The sequence below is a fragment of the Pinus tabuliformis genome, chromosome Q (genome assembly GCF_031772625.1).
Source record: "Pinus tabuliformis cultivar Carrire ecotype Pingquan chromosome Q, CPIR1, whole genome shotgun sequence".
Classification (NCBI taxonomy): Eukaryota; Viridiplantae; Streptophyta; class Pinopsida; order Pinales; family Pinaceae; genus Pinus; species Pinus tabuliformis.
In genome coordinates, this window is record NC_142296.1 from 729237730 (window position 1) to 729255486 (window position 17757).

Consider the following 17757-nt stretch of genomic DNA (forward strand, 5'->3'; position numbering starts at 1 on the left):
AAGTAAGGTATACTAGAGTGTACTAGGACAAAAGTAAACTACCCGGAATGATGATCGTTCCCCAGTGGAGTCGCCAATTTGTTATGTGGATTTTTGCATCTACAGATAAATACTAATTTCCTAGGTAGGTAGCTATAACTAGAACAACAAATTTAAAGCACTTATCCTTTTTCTATAGATGATAAATAAGACAAGGGAATCAAAGGATCTAGTTGTTATTTTTCTTTTCTTTTGTCTCCTTTCTTTGACTCTCGCCGCTCCTTCTCGAACTTAAGTCACTCAAAAAGTACCTGCAAGCATAAACAGAAGATAGAGAACCAATCAAAGCAAGATATCTATTGACTATAAGTAAATGGAATCAGATACATTCACACATATAAACATGATATATCAAGATAATCATATGGAAAAATGTGTAAACAACTTTATTAAGTAGAAGGAAGTATTACAACCATGAAGTCTGATCCATTGTCACTCTTCCAGCTTAGGTTCCAACCAACATCACATCAATATAACAGAACTTCGGCAACATAACAATACTTTCTTATAGTCTCAATCCTCACACCAAAAGTATCTCCTTACAAATTCTCAAAGTCCAGCCCCTGATCACTTAGATGGGTGCTCAATTTATAAGAAAATGGAGGAGGTTTGGTCATAAATGAGGGTATTGAATGGCCTTCCAAACTTTGAGTTAGTTTCCATGGAGGAAGGGATGAGAGGATAGGAGGTTACTTAACTCATTCCCTATCCAATTTTGAGCTCATAGGAGATGATAAGTGTGGGAATATTCTAGATGGATCCAGAAGATAAGAATATTCCCAGAACCCTATTAATATTTCGCTCAAACTCACCCAACATATGTAAAAGTGGGCCTAAGTGCTTTGGAAAGCACCCTAACATGGGCCTACCTACACTGATGTGAACCTACCCCTGACCAAGGTTGTGCTGGTCCCTCAAGGAGGCAATTATGGAGCGCTTCAGGCGAAAAAACTCTTAGGGAAGGAGGAATTCAAAGTGGTGACTTCTCTAGGGCATGTAGCAACTGAATTAGGGTTTGATGAGCGCTAATGGTACTGATTTGAATGATGGGAGTGATGTGCCCAAATGGATCTATAACAAATTCCCTTGCTTGTCAATGACTACAGGTTGAAAGTATACATAAAACCTATGTCTAAGGAAGAATTGATCAGTGCAATCATCAGAGAAGTCAATGTGATTGGAAGTGTCATAGCTTCCAATCCACAATATTTCTAGATACTTTTTTTTGAAAAAAGGAAAAAGAAAAAATGGAAAAAAAAATAGAAGGATTGGATGAAAACCTTTATGAGGCATTTGAGGCCAACTCTTGGGTTGAAAACATCTTTGAGGCAGCCTAGGAGCAAAAAAAAAAGAGAAGAGAAATAATAAAGATCCTTGGGTGAAAATCTCTCTTGAGGAACCTAGGATAGGCATATAGGTTGAAAACCTCCTTTGAGGCAGTCTGGGTGTCTCCAAAAAAAAAAAAAAAACACAAGAAATGGATCTACACTATGTATGCTAATTTTTTTGTCATTTTACAGGATTAAAGACAGTGGCAGATTCCATAGCTAGAGGGACAACATTCTCAATATTCTCTTCACTCCTCCATCCATCCACTTCATATCCATAATCCACACTCATGTCATCACCCCTCTCCACCATCACATTAGCCCAAAATCAAGTTTCACCCCCTCTCTCGATTACTACAGGAAGGTCCTATAATGCTACAAAACAGTTTTGAAAAGCTACAGGAGGGAGATCCAAAGGAAATAACAACCTGGCATGACCTTGAAAAGGATAAATAAGGTTACTCCACCATGTTCCACCATCCATCCATCACTCATCCATCCCATTTCATAAATAAAAAATAAATTTTCACTAAAATCCCTCCCCTCTGTCTTACCCCTATTAAAGATACTTGGGGAAACACATAGCTCACATCCTCTTCATTTCTACAAATCTACACTACTCCTTCAAATTCCTAGAATTGTCCTCAATACCTTTTACATCCTCTCTCATCACCCCCATGCATCTTGAAGACCCGAGAGGAAAAGGAAAGGACTACTATGGGAAGAGAACCTCCTCCTATAGCAGCCTGTGCACACATCATAGAAAGAAATAATATTGTTTTTTCTCATTAGTAGGGGGGTGATGAAAACTTATGAGGCCACTTTAATGTAGTCATATCACTCCTAGCAGGACTCTCCACGAACATCAATAGCTTGGACATTAACAAGGTACTTGCATACATAGCAACCACAATAGTCAAATATCATGGGGAGCAATGAATAAATACACAGGAAACAAACACAAGAAGTAAATTGCCTTGATGACAATATTGAGGTCCAGCTCTAGCATGAAAATCCCTGCATTAGTTCAATCATGAGGTAGGCATAGGTATGGAAAAATCTCATCTCCTCCCTATGTGTAAATAACGAAAATGTGTAAATGTCAAGCGAAGGTGTTTTAATAAGTTGGAGGTGGCCAGTTAACTTCTCCACCATCAACTAGTAAACTAAAATTGATGGTAAGCACTCATGCACCATGGAGCTGTCACAGCGGTTGAGTTGGGATCACAGAGAGTGGGTGGTGATTATGTGGAATGAGGGAATAATTACTCCGAGTGGGAACAATAGTCCAAAATAGGAAACCTCGTGTTACTTCCAGGTCACTACAGTGCTCCAAACCTAAGCCAAAAATTGCATATTATGTACTAGGGCTCAAATTCTTTTGCATAAATGCTCATTTCAAAAATAGTTAAGGAGAGGAAAAGATCGAGGTTCCATTAAGGAGTTTCAAACAGTGTTCTACCATTGCTATAGAAGGCAGCTACAAGCAAGCCTGCAAGTACTATAGGAAGGTCGACAGACTACTACAGGGAGACTAAAATGGTGAAGAAACACTATAGAGGGTTGAATTTGTCTCAAAATTATTACCTTCATCCCAAACCACTTGATAAAAAATAAATTCCACAATCTCCTTCATCCATTCATAAATTTTATGCAAGGTGCACTTCAAATTCTACAAGAAGTAGCTATCAAATTTTGAAAATGAAAGATATTTTTGGGATGTATAGTAGAGGGAATGTAGGAAATTATCATCAACAAGGAATTTTAACTCACTGCTGCCACTGAATTATACACCAAAGCTATTAAAAGAAGTATCTCTCCTTCACTTAGCTAAGAACATAGAGAATAGATGGGGGGAGGATTTAATAGAAGGGAGCCATCAGATACCAAAAGAATCCATCTACGCCCTCCCATGGTAGAGATTTAGAATACACCAGTGGCTAGGATTCTTCGAGTTGTTGAAAGGATATGATGATGACATTGCCTTTTAATTTTCCATGGCCTTGAACTCACAATAAGAAGATAGTGCCACCACTGTAGTGAGGGGATTATCTATCTCACTCAACCATGAACTAATTAACAAAGTGACAACCCTACCTCTAGGGATCAAATGGGGTAGAGAAGACAAAACCACCAGTTCCACTGCTAAAAATAACTTCTTCACTCCCAATGAAAAGCTTGTCAAGGACAAGAATGAAGTTAGTGTTGGGTTGTGTTATATTCTTTCCACGTAGTTAATAGGGGGTTTGAAGGACACCCGTAACCCCACTTTATGGGGTCTGGGGCAGCGCCCCGGAAAATTTTGGTTTTGGACCATATGTTAGGTTGGGCGGACCCACCTATGGTTTTGTGCATGATTTTCGGACATGTTTTTTGGACGCGATGGTTTTTCGGTCCATGGTATTGGACGCGATGGTTTGCGGTCCATGGTATTGGATGCTTCAGCATGTATAAATATGTATTGTAACATTGAAAGGAAAATAATGAAAAATCAAGCTGGTAGTCCCAGTTTTGGGATCCAGGGAAAAATCTCTGTGCATATGTGTTTTATGGGTTATGCTCTCGCATTGTTTATTTTCTTTGTTTAAGAATTCGTATGTAGGTAATTTCTGTACAGGGTTAAAACCTACATTTGGTATCAGAGCTGTTTTGGCTTCAAGGGGACGCCTTTGTTGCTGAGGGGTTTCGCTCGGGCCTGTGGTAGACCCTGTTCAGTGGGAGATCTGTGAGATCGATTCTGGTGGTGAAAGAAGATGGCGAGCAGTGGAAAGATAGAGATTAAGAAGTTCAATGGTCATAATTTTGAGTTGTGGAAACTCAAGATGGAGGATCTGTTGGTGGATAAAGATCAGTGGATCGCGGTAGATCCGAGTACTAAACCATCGGGAGTGACCGATGAAGAATGGAAGAAGTTGGATCGGAAGGCAAAGAGCATAATACGATTGTGTGTCTCAAATTCAGTATTGCTGAATGTATCAGGGGAAGCTACGGCAAAGGCTTTGTGGGTCAAGTTAGGGACTTTGTACCAATCTAAGTCTCTGGTGAATAAACTGTTCCTGCGGAAAAAGCTGTATAACCTGAGGATGAAAGATGGAGACTCGGTGACAGAGCATCTGAATGCGTTTAATACTATGGTAAGTCAGTTATTATCTGTTGATATTAAAATTTCAGATGAAGATAAGTGCATCAGTCTGTTGTGTTCTCTACCAGATTCATGGGATAGTCTGGTTATTGCAATAGGTAGCAATGCAACTGCTTTGCAGTTTGATGATATATTCTCAGCCTTGCTGACGGAGGAGATGAGACGGAAAAATATGGACAATCAGAATGGTGATGCCTTGTCTGTACGAGGACATTCCCAAAACAGAAACAAAAATAAGTCATCGATTGGGAGATCTAAATCTCCAGGAAAACCTACAAAGGTGGTGTGCTGGAAATGCGGAAAGGAAGGGAACTTCAGAAGGGATTGTAAATCTAAAGCTCCTGATAAAGGAAAGGGATCTGATGATGCTCCTTCTGCAGAGGCGAAAACCACCTCAGATGAAGGTGGGGATGTGTACTTGGCTTCTTCAAGTACACATGTAGATCATGAGGCATGGTTGATTGACTCAGGTGCATCCTTTCACTTCACTCCCCATAGAGAGTGGTTCTGCGAGTATGAGAAATACGATGGTGGTGATGTCTTCTTAGGAGATGATAGGAAGGCTAGAATCATTGGTCGGGGAAAAGTAAAGTTGAAGTTGCAAGGTGGAAGGGTTAGAACACTTTCGGGTGTTCTACATATTCCTGCATTGGCCAAAAATCTGATTTCTGTAAGCAAGTTGGATGATGCAGGTGTAAAGACGGTGTTCGAGAAAGATACCTGCAAGATGGTTCGAGGAGCACTGATATTGATGCGGGGAGTTCGGATTGGAACTCTGTACAAGCTGCAAGGTAGCACTGTTGTTGATGGGTGCAATAGTTCTATGGTTCCTGAAAATGGAGTAGAAAATCTAGTGGTCTCTGGAGAGAAGACCATGTTGTGGCATCAAAGGCTTGGACATATTAGAGAGAAGGGCCTTCGAATACTTCATGGTAAAGGTATGGTAGAAGGTATGAATGATAGCTCTCTGGATTTTGATTTCTGTGAAAATCATGTGTGTGGGAAGCAGAATCGGGTGAGTTTCCCCTCTGGTGGTAAGAGGACGAAACAGATATTAGAGCTTGTGCAGAGTGATGTGTTTGGACCTGTGAAGGTTCCATCACTGGGTAAGTCTGTGTACTATGTATCATTCATAGATGACTTCTCAAGGAATACATGGATATATTTCCTTAAGAAGAAATCTGAAGTCTTTGACAGGTTTAAAGAATTTAAGGCTCTGGTGCAAAATCAGACAGAGAAGAAGATAAAGGTGCTGATGACAGATAATGGTGGAGAATTTTGCAGCAAGGAATTTGAAGAATTTTGTAAGAAGTGTGGTATAGAACGACAAAAGATTACTCCATATACACCTCAGCAAAATGGAGTCGCAGAAAGAATGAACAATACGTTGATGGAAAGGGCAAGAAGCATGCTCAGTGGTGCCGGGTTAGGACAGGAATTCTGGGCAGAGGCGGTGGATACTGCATGTTACCTGATCAATAGATCACCTTCATCAGCGTTGGAGGATAAGACTCCACAAGAAGTATGGACTGGTAAGAAACCCTCTCTTTCACATCTAAGGGTATTTGGATGTGATGCATATGTACATGTTCCAAATGAGAAATGAACCAAGTTGGATAGTAAATCTGAAAAGTGCATCTTTATTGGGTATAAGGATGGTTTAAAGGGTTATAAGCTTTGGAACCTAGTCACATGGAAGGTTGTGTACACCCGAGATGTGTTGTTCAGAGAGGTAAAAGATGTTATTCAACATGAATTCCAACCAAAGGAACCTGAGAAGATAGAGTTTGAGCCAAACGAGGAAGAATCAGACTCTGCAGCAGAGGAGGAATCAGAAGATGAAGAGCCACAAACTCCGGCTGTGAGAAGATCAGTTCGAGAAAGAAGGCAGCCAGAAAGGTATAGTCCATCTGCTTTCAGTTCAAATTTTGCTTTGTCTGTTACTGATGATGATCCCAGAACTGTGAAGGAAGAAGTGGATTCAGAGGATGGAAAACTCTGGAAAGAGGCCATGGTCGATGAAATGGAATCTTTGCACAAAAATGAGGCTTGGGATCTGGTGGAGTTGCCGGCTGGAAGGAAACCCATTGGCAGCAAATGGGTGTTCAGGAAGAAGAAAAATGCAGAAGGAAAGGTGGAGAAATACAAAGCTCGGTTGGTAGCAAAAGGTTATTCCCAGGTGCCAGGAATTGATTTTGGTGATATTTTTTCTCTTGTTGCCAAGGTAACTTCTATTAGATTACTTTTATCTGTTGTTGCTGCTTTTGATTTTGAGGTAGAACAGATGGATGTGAAGACAACATTTCTTCACGGGGATTTGGAAGAGGAAATCTACATGAAGCAACCTGAAGGCTTTGCGGTGAAGGGTAAGAAAGAACTGGTATGCAAGTTAAAGAAGTCTCTGTATGGGTTAAAAAAGTCACCAAGGATGTGGTATCAGAAATTTGATACATTTATATGGGGACTTGGCTTCACCAGAAGCAAAGCAGATCATTGTGTGTATTTTAAATTAATTGGTGACCGTGTTATTTATCTGGTCTTGTATGTGGATGATATGTTGCTGGTTGGAAATGACAAAGAAATTATCGAGGATTTGAAGACCCAATTGTCCTCCAAATTCGACATGAAAGATCTTGGTGCTGCAAACTATATTTTGGGCATGGAAATTAAAAGAGATTGGTCAAAAAGGAAGCTTTGGTTAAACTAGAGGAAGTATTTCGAGACAATACTGCAGAGGTTTAATATGCAGGATAGTAAACCGGTGAAGGTTCCTATTCCTGTAGGTGTGAGTTTATCTGTTGAACAGTGTCCCAAGACACAAGAAGAGGAAGAGGACATGTCTCGTGTTCCATATGCAAGTGCAGTGGGTAGCCAGATGTATGCAATGGTCTGTACTAGACTAGACATTGCACATGCAGTGGGAGTATTGAGCAGGTTTATGTCGAAACCTGGGAAGGAGCACTGGACAGCAGTGAAGCGGGTTTTCAGGTATTTGCGTGGCACTAGTGATTATGGTTTATGCTACCAAGGAAGACTAGGATTGGACAGAGTGTTGGATATTCACGGCTTTGTTGATGCAGACTGGGCTGGAGATCTGGATCAGAGAAGATCTACAAGTGGGTATGTGTTTAACCTATTTGGAGGTGCAGTCAGTTGGATGAGTAAGAAACAATCTGTAGTGGCACTATCAACTACAGAGGCAGAATACATGGCAGCCACTCATGCAAGCAAGGAAGCAGTTTGGTTGCAGAGATTGTGTTCAAGTATGGGGTTAGTACAGGGAGCTATAAGAATAGACTGTGACATCCAAAGTGCAATTTTCTTGGCAAAGAACCCTGCTTATCATTCAAAGACAAAGCACATTGATGTTCAGTATCAATTTGTGAGGGATATGATAGAAGACAGAAAGGTGTTGCTGGTAAAGGTGGACACTTTGAAGAATACTGCAGATGCATTGACAAAATCTGTGAGCTCTAAGAAGTTCTCTTGCTGTACAGAAGCAATGGGAATCTCAGGGCTGAAAAAATGACTAAGCTCTCCTGTGGCCCCCTGTGGAAAGAAAACAACAAGTGGGAGATTGTTGGGTTGTGTTATATTCTTTCCACGTAGTTAATAGGGGGTTTGAAGGACACCCGTAACCCCACTTTATGGGGTCCGGGGCACCGCCACGGAAAATTTTGGTTTTGGACCATATGTTAGGTTGGGCGGACCCACCTATGGTTTTGTGCATGATTTTCGCACATGTTTTTTGGACACGATCATTTTTCGGTCCATGGTATTGGACGCAATGGTTTTCGGTCCATGGTATTGGATGCTTCGGCATGTATAAATATGTATTGTAACATTGAAAGGAAAATAATGAAAAATCAAGCTGGTAGTCCCAGTTTTGGGATCCAGGGAAAAATCTCTGTGCGTATGTGTTTTATGGGTTATGCTCTCGCATTGTTTATTTTCTTTGTTTAAGAATTCATATGCAGGTAATTTCTATACAGGGTTAAAACCTACAGTTAGGAGGGAAATATTACCTTATCCTTGGGATGAGGTGGCCCATTATATCCTAAAATATATCTCCTACAAGGGAAGGTTGAATGTGGTCTATGCCTACCACTTTAGATTACTCCATGAACTCATATTTCAAGCAGAATTGTATCTAGATCAAAGACTTAGTGTGTCATACTTATTCCTATAGTTCATCACGAACATGCATCAAAAAGTGAGAGAGTGCAAACACCAACACCTAGGCCATCATGGCGTCACTAAACTAATAGTCGTGGTTGCCTTGAAAAATTGAGAATCTTTGTCCTTTGGTCCAAATTCATAGACATGGATAGAGAGGCCTTCATTGACAGAAAGACCCTCACAAAAAGTGAGAGCTTGACTTCTAGTGTTGGAGGAAGAGAGGGGAAAGCAAAGGAACAAGAAGAAGGCACAAAGATAGGAGAGGAAGAAGCAGTAGGGTCATAAGAAGAGGAAAGATAAATAGATGCAGAGAGGATAGAGGAAGAATAAGAGGAAGAGGTAGTAAAAGAACAAGATGAAGAGGAAGAGGGGGAGAAACAGGAAAAATCAAGTGTTGGGATGCGGTCCCTATGGTCAATTTTTGTCAGTTAAGTAAATTTTTGTAATAGTTTTTGTTAAAGAATGTAAAGTCTTCGCGAAATGTGGAAGTAGAGCACGAAGTGAAGTAAGATTCAAAGGGGCATTATTCCCTTGTATGGCTAGGTTATAGGATGGTTTTGGGACCCACCCATGGTCTACAAACCATGGTATTGTAATGAAAAGGTTATATATAGTTGATTCATAGTGAGTCTAAGAAGAAACCTTTTGGTGAAGAATCATTGTAAGGGGAAAGGTGCTAAGGTAGGAAAAGTTTGTTTCCCTGTACTTAGGCGAAAGGGTAAGGCTCCCATAGCTGAGTGCAAAGAGACCTTGGTAAGTCCGCAGCTGAGTGCACAGGCCCCTTGTTGGGTGCGGGATCCCCTAAGGGTAGTTTTGGGGCTTAAAGCCCAGATTTTGGTCCAACTTTTGTAATCTAAAATGTAAAGACTCCACATTTTGTGGTCACAGAGCGTGTAGTTGTTTAAGAGTCAAAGGGTTGTCCACCCTTATTTTAATAATGTAATGTTAGTTGTAAAAGATCTACCCATGGTCCACAGACCATGGGATTGTATAAATAGAGTGAAGCTCTAAGTAGATAGAGAGACACAACATGAAGAATGATATGATGTATGAGAGGTAGCTCTGGAGTAGAAGTCTATGTTTGGGTTGTAGCGTAGGTAGAGGCTCTGCAGCTGAGTGCGTGGACCCCTACAGTTGAGTGCGCACTGCGAGTCGAGTCTGTAAGCATCTGAAATTATCAATAAAGAAGAGTATTTATGATTTATGCGTCTTTGTTTTCTGTTTATGCATCTGTTATCTTGGGTATGAACTTCTAATTCTTATATGATGCACGAATGTGTATAACTGTGTTGGTTAAGTGAACACAAGTAAGAACATCTATTTACACGAATCTAACTAAGTTCTGTTAATAAGATAAGTAAGATACTTAGCGTAGTTTGGGAAATATCATAGTTCACTGCCCTAGCAGCGTGAAAGCATATCAGCCCCTGGTTAGGGCTGCACGGAAGCCGATTATAACATTTTGCGAAGGTACTGAAGGATAGAATAGATGAATAAGAAACCTGCACGAAGGCAGGTATAGCTGGAATAAACCAACATCATATCTATCTCAAGGGTGCGGAAGCTTGATTCTAGCCTCCCCCCATACTACTTTGGGTGAGACTTTAGTCCACGCTCCGCGGGCTAATGCCGAAAGGGATAGTAGTGTAGGGATTTGTTTGGCTAACTAATGTTGAACCTGGGTCATGCCCCCATAAGCCAACAAATGGTTCCATTTCCAGGACCGAAATCTGCATGAGAGATGTGCGATGTCGTATCACTAGAATCCAACTAAGAATGAAATCAAAGGCTGGTTGGACAGAAGGATTCACGAGTTCGTGGTGTAGGAGAACAGAAAATTGTGACTGTCAAAAGAACAGTGGTTGGACAAATACTTGTAGATGGAGATCCATGAAAATATTTTCCGCATCCTTCCCTACTCAGCTATACGAGTGGATCGCGAAGCTAGCAAATAGCCAAGGAAGGTGGAAACTTGACGGTCCTATTATGTGGACCCCAGATGATCTGAAAATCACTCTTGAGTGACCTCAATTAATTAATTATTGAATGAAGGTATTACAGACTCATGTGCTGGTGTGTGTCTATGTTATTTTAGGCAACTGATCGATCAGATTGCAAAATACACAGACACTGGAAATAGAAAACAGCAAAGAAACACAGTAAGCAAAAACAAGAACACAACAAATTAATAATGAGTTCACCCTATCCTCTAGGGCTATGTCTTCGGTCTAGCTTTCAGTGGTGGCATTTTTTTATTGTGTCTTTAAAGCAGAGAATTATAATGAGGAGCTCAAACTGAGTCTCCTGAAACAGAATTTCTTGGGAGGGTGGTTTCTTGGATTCCCAAGCCACTAGAGTGCACAGACTCTTTTCCTAACCAACTATTGACCTCTCTGGTCTTTTATGGGAGGAGCCCAATGTGGTGCTCAGTTCCTCGACAGTTCCTCTCAAGGATGGCTCGATGCTGCCTTATGCTACAGGTCAGCTCGACTCTCTGTCTTTCTTTTTTCTGCTCTTTGCTTCACTGTCTCTTCGTTTTCTATCTTTGTCTTCTTCTTTCTCAAGTTCTTCCTCTCTGTGTGTTCTCTGTCTTTCTATTCATGGCTTTAGAGCCAACCGCTCTCATGACTACTTTATTCCCCTTCCTTCCTCTATCGAATCACCTGCTACTACTTGCTTGGAGTTCCCTATCTCTACGTCATCCTTAATGACTCACAGGGAATGGCCACTTGTCCTCCTACAAACTACGCCAACTTTTCCTCGTCAATTCGGTTCTTCGGTTACGTCGGGAATTGAATCATCTGCCACCTCAGTGGTCAAATCAAACCTAAATTCCTTATACATCACGGCTCAATCCCCTGTCAAATCTAGCTTCCCCATTAGGTGCGATCTCAGCTGTTAGAGCTGGAGCCCCAAATCCGATGCCATTCACTTGTTTTGCACAGTTGACTTGCTCGATTGTTAGCACGTGATGAGTGGTGGTTTTCTCTCTCTTCCAATTGCCACGCATCGAGCGCTAAATGGAATCACTCGTTTTTCTCCAATTTCGTTAACCACTTAAGGGTGCCCTCAATAAATATAGCCGGTTTTGGAGCGCGAGTCCCGCCTTCAACCTTTAGCATTTTCCCCACAGTTTTCTCAGCTTCCATACGACCAAGTGCTTCAGGTCTTTCCTTCTCGAGGGGTTTTCCCCTGCGATGCACTAATTGCACATCAGAAACTACCTCCTTTTCCCGATTCGCGCTTCCTAGGTGCTAGTTTCTCCTCCTGCACAGTCTCCATGGGCCTCAGTCAACGTGCTTTAGCTGACGTCCTTGTCGTTCCTCGTTGGCTACTAACTGCCACTATTCAGAGGTCTTCCTGATCGATCTGTGCTCTTGAATTTAAAGTTTCATCCTGATTTGATACAGTCATGGTGCTTTGATTATTCTTCATGGATCCAATTCAGATCACAGCCTTCTCACTGAAAAAGCTTTTGGACCACCAAAGTTAATTTTCAAGCATATACTAAGTGAGGATACAACTATCTCACTTGTCCAATCTCAATCCACTTTGCACTACTTGGCTTTCAACCTTTGAGCCCAATTCTGTGGTACTCAACATCTCCCCTGCGCATCGTCCTCACCTTCCTGTCCAGAACTGTGTCTTCTTACAATTCATTAAGATATTCAGGTAGCAGGTCATCAATAGAAGGAAATTGACTTTTCTCTTCGGGATCCCCAATCAGTGAAGGTTCAAACAATCTCAAGCAATCTGCATTTACGACTGAGTAGATGTGCATGTAAGCTGGTAGATCAAGGTGAAAAGAATTTTCACCAATCTTCTCAAGTATCTAGAAGGGTCCATACCTGATAGGCTTTAGCTTCTTATCTTCACCTTGCATCCTGTTCTTGTTGATATACAGCCAGACTTGGTCACCAACTTGGAAACTATGCTCCATCTGATGCTTGTCATGCCTTGCCTTGTATTTGGCTTGGCTCTTTTCCAGTTGTTCCTATACTTCCTGGTGGATCTCTTGGATTTTTTCAATGAACCTAGTTTCCCTGTCCACATCACTGTGTCCCTCAACTGTGGTATCTTTACCAAAGAGAAAATCCAAAGGAGACCTTGGTGTGAAACCAAAACAAGTCTCAAAAGGAGATCTCTATGTAGAAGAATGTTTTGCTTTGTTGAAGCATGCTGCACATAACACAAGTGTTCATCCCAAAGCCTAGGATGTTTACTACAATATCCTCTGAGTAACTGGATCACTATCCTGTTAACTACTTTTGTCTGGCCATCAGTTTGTGGATGAAAAGTTGTGCTTTTATTTAGTTTGGTGTCCATCATTTCCCACATACTTGACCAAAACTTCCCCACAAATCGGGTGTCTCGATCAGATACAATGGAAGTGGGTAATCCAAAATGAACCCATACATGTTCAAAGAACAATTTTGCAGTTTTTTCAGCTGTAATATGCTTATTACAAGGTATCAAAATACACATTTTGCTAAACCTATCCACAAAAACATATAGATAATCATGACCTTTCCTAGATTTAGGCAGTCTACCAACAAAATCCATGGAAACACTTTCCCAAGGGTGAGAAGGAACTAGTAGTGGAGTGTACAAGCCTAGTTTTCTATCGTTGGGCTTGCTTTTAGCACACATAGTACACCCTCTTACATATCTAGAAACTGTCTCATTCATTTTTGGCCAATAACAAAATCTTTGCAGCTGTCCAACTATTTTACTTACCCCAAAGTGACCTGATATCAGAGAAGTGTGTGCTTCTCTAATTATCTTTACTCTTTCAGTTTGTGGAATGCATAACTTCCCACAATGGTATAAGAGTCAGTCCTTTAAATGATAGTCCAATTCTTCTACTCTTCTGCCTTGACTTAAAGTTGCATATACATCTTTAAAGTCTATATCTTGAGAATATTTTTCAATGTAGCTTTCATGTAACAGAGAATTATGCTTAAGTATAGTAGATGCATTTATAATGGGCCTAGATAACATGTCTGCAACTTTATTATGTATGCCCTTTTTATATATGATGACTAGATGAAACTGTTGTAGAAAACCCATCCATCTGTAGTGTCTTGATTGCTACAATTTAGTTTGGGAGTGTAGATATTGAAGTGGTTGATGATCATTATGTATTACTGTCTCTTTGCACATTAAGTAATGTTTCCACTTTTTCACACTCTGTACTAATGCATACAATTCTTTGTCATATGTAGGATACTTAACTGCAGTATTAAATGTCTCAGAATGATAACATATGGGTTTACTGTGTTGTGTCAACACTGCTCCCATGGCATAGTCACTACCATCTGTTTGGATCTCAAAATGGCCTTTGAAGATCAAGCAGTGCTAAAACAGGTGTTGTACTAATGTTTTCTTTCAAGGTGTCGAAGGCTTTCTGCTGCTTGTCTCCCCACTAAAACACCTTGTTTAATCCTGTCAAAGCATGTAAGGGAGCTGCAATTGAGGAAAAGTTAGAAATTGACTTCCTCCAAGATTGTGCTGCCCCTAAGAAGCTTCTCACTTCTGTAGCAAACTTGAGTTTAGGCCAATTCACAATGACTGCCACTTTAGACGGATCTATTTTCAATTCACCACCCCCTACTATATCACCCAAATAATTTATAGATGTTTTTCCAAATTCACATTTTGAGAGTTTAACATGAAGTTTTTCTCCTTTCAAAACATCTAATGTCTGCTTAACATGCTTTAAGTGTTCTTCCCATGTTTTTCTAAAAATTAGAATGTCATCCAGATACACAATAACAAAATCGTCAAGAAAAGGTTTGAGTACATCATTCATTAATCTCATGAAAGTAGCAAGAGCATTAGTTAAGCCAAAAGGCATAACCAGCCACTCATACAATCCCTGCTTTGTTTCGAAAGTAGTTTTCCATACATCTTGTTCTGCAACTCTGACCTGATGGTATCCACTGTGCAAGGCTAGCTTGGAAAAATAAACAGCTTCTTTCAATTGATTTAAAAGATCATCTATGCGAGGAAGGGGATAACGATTTTTGATTGTTATCTTATTCAGTGTTTGGTAATCGAAGCACATCCTCCACAAGCCATCTTTCTTTATCACCAAAATGATTGGTGACCCACATGGTGATGTGCTAGGCCTGATGAACCCTTTCTCAAGCAACTCCTGCACCTACTTCTTGATTTCAGCATTCTCTAAAGCAGACAACCTGTACATTCCAATGTTAGTCAATGGAGCATCTTGTTGCAAAATAATATCATGTACTATTTCCTTTTTGGGTGGTAGACCTTTAGGTTCTTGAAACAAGATATCATACTCTGAAACAACCTTTTCTAAAGAAGCTTGTTGTTTAGCATTACAACCCTCAAATACATTTGTTTTATCAGGTTTCTTTTCCTTTACAACCATCAGTAAGAATTGTTTACATGAATTTATCATTCGTTTCATCTGCCCTGAGTTTATGAGAGTATAATTATTCTTGAGCTTATGAGCTCTTATAAAGTATTCGATTCCATCTTTAACAAGTAGATACTTGTTTTCAACTCTATAGAAAAAAGCTTTTATGTCATACAAGTAAGGACTTCCTAAAACAATTCCACATATATCCAAAGGAATTATGTCTAACTCAACCTCATCTACAAATGCTGACCCAAAAGAAAACTTGAGTTTGCACTGTCTAGTCACTTGTAGTTGTGCTTTATCATTCAACCATCCTAATGGGTATGGTTTCTTGTAAGGTGTAGTGACTAATACCAACTTCTTTACAATTGCTTCAGAAATTAAATTTACTTGTGAGCCACTATCAAACAAAGTATCAATCTTTTGATATTTGAAAATAACTCGAATATGGAAAAGCTCATGTCTTTTTCTCTCATTTTCTTCATCAATAATAGATTAAGCAGAATTACTAGTAGATTCTTCAGAATTCTTACCTTTTATACCTGTGGCTGCAACAGTTGTTTCATCTCCTAAGTCTGACCCCAAATCTTTCTGAATAGTTGCAGCAGTCTTCTTCTTCTTGCCCTCGAACTTCATAGGTCTCAGCTCTGGATGCAAAATCCAGAAATGCTCATCATCATGCCCATCCTTTTTACAGTGAGTGCATGAAGCCTTGCTCTTCTGTGTAGTATTAGCCTTCCTTTCTTTCCACTTCTGCTTTCTTTTCTCCTTATTCTTGCTTGCAGTGGGTTGGGATGGTCCCCCAATTTCTGGATTTCCATTCTTTCCTCTAGCTTCTAGATGAGTAACATGTACAAATACCTCATCTATACTAGTGGGATTAAACATGAGGATGGTATGCCTCATGTAGTTGTGTAGACCACCAATGTACTTCAACAAAGTCTCTGGTGAGTCTAGTGAGATTCCTAGAATCAATGCTCTCTTTCTAAATTCTTGAGTATGCCCTTGCACACTTTGCCCTTTCAATTGTCGATGAGTTTGCCAACTCATCATGGCTTGTTGCATGTAGGCCAATGGATAGAACTTCTTTTTGATTGCGGAAATAAATTCATTCTAGATAGAGATGGTCTTACCATGTCTCTTCAGGTCAGCTTGCGTCATGCCTTCCCACCAAACCAAGGCAGTGCCTCCTAGGCGTAGGCTTGCCAGCTGAATCTTGCTCTTATCTGAATCAATACTCTGCACTCTGCATTAAACATCAATTTGTCTAATCCAATTGTCAAACTTTTATGCATTCAACTCTCCATCATATATAGGCAAATCAAATTGAACATCTAGCTTAATCAAATATGCTTTCTTGTTATGTACATGGCTATTAGGATGTGTGAGAAAGCTTTCTTCTTTCCCTTTTCCTTTGGAGTGGTCATGGAAATGTGACTCGTCTTCTCCTTTGTCTTGTTTAGAGCCTGATGCATCTTCATCCTTATGTTTTCTAAAGTCCTTATACATTTCCTCTACCATGGACTTTATGTCTAGGAAACTATCTATGAATTGAGGGTCTGGCCCTACAGAGCCTTCTTTTGACATTGTCTTCCGAGAATAGACTTTCCCAATTTCAAGATTAGTTTCGACCAACTCTCCTTCTCCTAATTTGACCTTTTATCTAGTTATCATTCAACAGCTAAACCAACACAAGTTTGTCAAACCTTAATAGCCTAAAGCTCTGATACCACTTGATCTGAAAATCACTCTTGAGTGACCTCAGTAAATTAATTATTGAATGAAGGTATTACAAACTCATGTGCTAGTGTGTGTCTCTATTATTTTAGGCAATGGATTGATCAGATTGCAAAATACACAGACACTAGAAATAGAAAACAGCAGAGAAATACAATAAGAAAAAATAAGAACACAAAAAATTAATAAGAAGTTCACCCTATCCTCCAGGGCTACGTCTCTGGTCCAGCTTTCAATGGTGGCCTTCTTTTATTGTGTATTTAAAGAAGAGAATTACAATGAGGAGCTCAAATTGAGTCTCCTAAAATAGAATTGCTTGGCAGGGTGGTTTCTTGGATTCCCCAAGCCACTAGAGTGCACAAACTCTTTCCCTTACCAACTCTTGACCTCTCTGGTCTTTTATGGGAAGAGCCCAATGTGGTGCTCATTTCCCCAACAATTCCTCTCACAGATGGCTAGATGTTGCCTTATGTTGTAGTTCATCTTAGCTCTCTGTCTTTCGGTTTGCTACTCTTTGCTTCACTGTCTCTTCGTTCTTTGTCTTTGTCTTCTTCTTTCTCTGGTTCTTCCTCTCCATGTGTTCTCTATCTTTCTGTTCATGGCTTTAGATCCAATTTCTCTCATGACTGCTCGATTCCCCTTCCTTCCTCCATTGAATCACTTGCTGCTGCTCACTTGGAGTTCCCTGTCTCTGCATCATCCTCAACAGCTCGCAAGGACACTTGTCCTCCTACGAACTGTGCCAGCTTTTCCTCGTCGGTTCGGTTCTTCGGTTATGTCAGGAAATGAATCGTTCGCCACCTCAGCAATCAAATCGGACTTCAAATCTTTATACATCGCGGCTCAATCCCCTGTCAAATCTGGCTTCCCCATTGGGCATGATCTTAGTTGTTAGATCTAGAGCCCCTAGATCCGACGCCATTCGTTCATTTCGCATCGTT